We start from the raw sequence: 4,581 nt of genomic DNA, 5'->3' as shown, positions 1-4,581 counted from the left end.
AACAAATAACAAGGGAGTCCAGCTCAAACACCCCAATAACTAACAAGACATTATGAATATTAGAATACAGGTCCAAACTTGGAACTTGGATCAGTGAGAAATTAAAGATGGCTGATTATAAAGGGAGAAGATTGAATTGAGAGAGAAGTAGACTCTTTGCGATATGGATCCCAATATAAGCTGACATAATTCTGCCCATTACTCCACCCACCGGAATACACATCCCCCGTATAAAACCGATAGACACCAAAGCCATGTCTCAACCCCTGCCTATACTGCCCTCTATATCGACTCCCCCTCGCCCAGGTCTCCACCCCATACCCATCATACTTGTCATCAACCCAATCCCCCTCATACCTCCCACTCATATAGTAATAATACACCCCGCTCCCTGAACACTTCCTTTTATGAAACTCTCCCTCATACACATCCCCATTGTTATAGACCTGTACCCAAGATCCCGTATTGGGTACATATTAGCATTAGCAATGGTTTGTTTTGATATTTACAAATAAAAGGGTATATATTAGCATTAGCAACTAAAATTTGGAGGGTTAGTTAATTTCTTTTCAGAATGTAACATTAAGCTCAAAGAGTTCCAGCCACAGATACATGCATACATGCACACTCACGTGCACGCATGCGTGCAAGCACACATGCACAAGTATGCATACATATATGCACAGGCATATACACACTCTAAAATAGAATTCCAACCCAATCATCTCACATTAATGAAATACTGAAGGTGTGGCTTCATGACAAGAGTTTAACTTTGCGACGGGATCGCCTCGCAGTGATAGCTAATGTTTCACTCTCAGTTTAAGATTACAAATTTCTAGCCCTAAGCAGCCAAGGCCACTGAATATTATGATGTCAGTGTGCAAGAGGGAGGTGCTTGGCCTTTCCCTCATCAGATTTTGGAAGTAGATCCTAAGGAATGGGAGAGGGCCAAGGCGATGCTTTTGGGAGTACCGTTAGGCACTTGTTCTCCGAGGAGGGAGCTCTCCGAAGATGATAAGTTTGTCCCTTAGGCTGTGTTTGGTTTGAGAGAAAGAGAGAGAAAGGAAAAAGAAAGAGAAAGTAAAAAGAAAGGAAAAGAAAAAGAAAAGAAAATGATATTCTTTTCATTGTGTGGTTAGAAAGAATATTGTAATGAAACTTAGAAGAAAAATTATAAGAAAGTTATTTTCTCTTGTTTGGTTACCTTTCTGAGAAAAGAGAGGAAGAAAATTATCACAAAAAATTTTAATTCATACTTTTTGGCATTAGTTTTAGTTATTAAATAATTTAAAAAATAATCAAATTAAATTGTGATTCTATCATATTTTCAAAAAAAATATAAGTTATCGAACATGTTTGCACAATCGTAACTTAAGAAAATTGAGTTAAATTTACGATGTTTCTAATTTGCATATAATCTTACATAGTTTTGGACTTGCAAGTTATTCATAACCTCGGGTGAAGAAAGATGATTTCAAATAAGCTCTAGACAGTGATGCAATTCAAGCATAATTATTCAAAATTAGTATCATTCATATCTTAGGAAGTAACAGGTTAATAAACATGTATTTAAAAAAATTGGCAATTTCCTAACACAAAAACTTGAGTGGCCATCAACATTTAGTTTGTAAATATTAACAAGTAGAAACACAACCACAATTCCGCTAATTAAAGAACAACATTTCTCACACATAATATTTGCAGAAAGAAAGTTCAATGAAAGAACCAAAACAAATCTAAAGTAAATGTCATGATATTCCTAATATAAAGTATAATCCATTTCTAGTCACAGAGTCTATTACAATCAATTTCATATAAAAAATCTTAACCAACAAAATCTTTTACAATCAATTTCATATATAGAGAATCTTAACCAAAGAGAGAGAGAAAAATATGTCGAAGTCCTTGGTTTTTGACTTTAGTGAGCCCATCAAAACATCAATCTCGCATCCTTCATCCCCTGAAATTAATTCAAAAAATTTCAAATAAGTAGAATATAAACATCAAAAACCTATAAAATTGATTGTAATAGATCACAAAACAGAATTAACAAAGACCCAAACTTAGTCCTTGGTTCCTACTACAGAAAGACTTGCCGAAAAAGCTCATTTTCATAACAAACAGAGGAAACTGATGGTTAAAATATTATATTGACATGATCATATGTGCATAAACTCCAGAAGCAAAGGGAAGCAAACATACATAGTAAGACACACAGACATCACAATAAAATGAAAGAACTTATAGATGAAGTTAATCAGAGCATATAAGTTATAACAAAAAGTTCCTATCTATTAGTAATTTCATAAGGTACTCAACAATTACAGATACCGCCTACTAACAGTCAATCTATCTAATCATCAAGCTATGGAAAGCTTAAACATACAACCAATCACGCGAGCAAATAATCACATTTGACAACCTAAGATGCACATTTAAAATCTCGCATCCATGCCTAGACAAGTAGGAAACAACTCATTTCTTGAATCATAAGTGATATATCTCAGTTCCTCCAACATATGTGTGCAGTATAAACCCAAACTACTGTATGTATTCACACACCAACATATGTGTGCAGGTGAATTAATGGCAACAAACTAAAGGTGAGCATGTCCTGCAAATTAAAAATAAAGAGTACCACAATTTCATATGCATCAGAATGTAGAATATATCACATGCAAGTATGCCCATCCAAGCTTTTATATTAGGCAAAGGAATGTTTCATTGCAAAATTACCTCCTAGTACCGATATCAAGATTGTGTGATGCCCATCCAAGCTTAATCTCCAACCACCTTTTCCTCCGATGAATTGGTAACCCAATAAAGTTTCTTCCTCGAGCCGCATCCTCGGTAAGATAGTCGTAGGCTACAAGAACCAGCTAGAACATATGTGAATTTCAAGTCAAAGGTGCAAGCGGCAAGCACATTTTGAGTTGGAAATTCTTTTCGGCCTCGATACCTTCTTGTATCTTCTTTTGCCACTTTCACTCGAAAATGAGATCCATCAATTGCGCCAATACAATTCTATAATAGATTAACAAAGTGATTAGCAACTTGACTATTATTATCATGATGTAATATTTATTACAAAATTTTTATATTTTACCTTGAAATAGGGCCAGAATCTATGATTTGTCTGAATTTCTAGTGGAACTTCGAAGCAACTTGATTCATCTCTTTCATTTTCTATGCGAGCACGTCTTTCTTTGATAGTTTCAGAAGATAAACCACCAGCCCTGTCTTTCCCATAAATGATTTGCAAGTTTTCAAAACACGGTACAGGTTTGTAACGAAATTGTTTTGCTCCAGGATGTGCCTATTAATAGATAAAGAAAACACAAAATTATTAGTTGCACACAATATATTCCGTCACGGCTGTATTGGAGCTGTAGCACAAATAGCCATAGAAGGATACATCAATGCAGGTATAGAAAAGAGAATATTTGTTCAGTGCAGTTACAAGCAAAATTAAGGAGATGAGATGAGTGACTCTATATACAAAAACCGAGAGCTTGTTTTGGTTTGCTACCTCCTACGTACACATATTAGGTGAAAGTTTTGGGATCTCCATCACTTTGTTGAGTAAGTCGCTCCATAAGTAAGTTCCTATGTTCATCTTTTTGAGCTAAGATTGATCTATCTATATACTCCACTTGGTAGATATTAGTTGCCATAATAGCACTTGCATATGCTGCATATGCAGCCACAATCCCTGCTGAATATTTTATCTTTTTCCTTTGTATAGCCCATTCATCATCTTCTTTTGTCTACAAATTCAAACACTTTCTATAGTAAGCACGTCACAATCATAACCAATTACACACACACATACACACCGCTCTCTAGTTTTAAATTCGACATTATCCAATTACACACAAAAACTACACCTTGTAATCTAATAATGTGACCAGAGAGTTTAAATTCCTCTTCTTAACATTTTCATTCTGTTGGCAGCTACTTCACACACTCAAAGGGGACATTCATTTATTATTCCTTGGGGTCTCTCAAATTCCTCATCTTCAAACAGATATCACCAACAAATTAAACTTCAAAACCAACAAAAAAAAATATGAACAGAATTTACCTCGGATGAATTTGTATTCATGTTGACAGAGAGATCCAAGAGAAACCTGCAGTTGAATCTGGAGCGGTTCCGAAAAGATCAAAGATATCACCAAAGACAACCTAATTGCGAGTGAACAAAACGAAAACATCAATTCAGATTTAGTGATCATCGATTTTTCCATTAACTACAAAGCAAAAAAAGGAAAAAAAGCATTTGAAAATTCAGTCACTTATGTGTAGCATCTGATGACAGGGGAAAGAAAGAACCTGCAGTTAATTGGCTATGACCTGATTCCCATTTCGCGGGCAATTTAGTCACTTATGTGTAGCATCTGATGATAGAGGAACATAAATTTCATGAATCATGTGCATCACAATGTGAACTAAATTCTATGCTCATCTGCATTTAAATGAGTTCCCAAATTTCATTATTAATATTTGTAGGATATTTTTTTTCTGACTGTCAATTAGAACATGAACTTTTGCCTTAATTAAATTTTAACGTAAATTAAT

At 34.8% G+C, this 4,581-nt stretch overlaps 2 long non-coding RNA genes across 2 annotated transcripts; both read right to left on the bottom strand.

The window, feature by feature from the left end:
- On the bottom strand, positions 1,741-2,870 carry LOC109844691. The gene is made up of 2 exons (XR_002248093.1): positions 2,740-2,870; positions 1,741-1,963 (listed from the first exon to the last, which is right to left on the bottom strand). It is a non-coding gene; the product is annotated as an uncharacterized LOC109844691 (long non-coding RNA).
- LOC109844695 lies at positions 2,982-3,165 on the bottom strand. Its single transcript, XR_002248094.1, has 2 exons — positions 3,110-3,165; positions 2,982-3,027 (listed from the first exon to the last, which is right to left on the bottom strand). It is a non-coding gene; the product is annotated as an uncharacterized LOC109844695 (long non-coding RNA).

The sequence above is a fragment of the Asparagus officinalis genome, chromosome 1 (genome assembly GCF_001876935.1).
Source record: "Asparagus officinalis chromosome 1, Aspof.V1, whole genome shotgun sequence".
NCBI classification, from domain to species: Eukaryota; Viridiplantae; Streptophyta; class Magnoliopsida; order Asparagales; family Asparagaceae; genus Asparagus; species Asparagus officinalis.
This window is presented reverse-complemented; position numbering and strand designations above follow the sequence as displayed.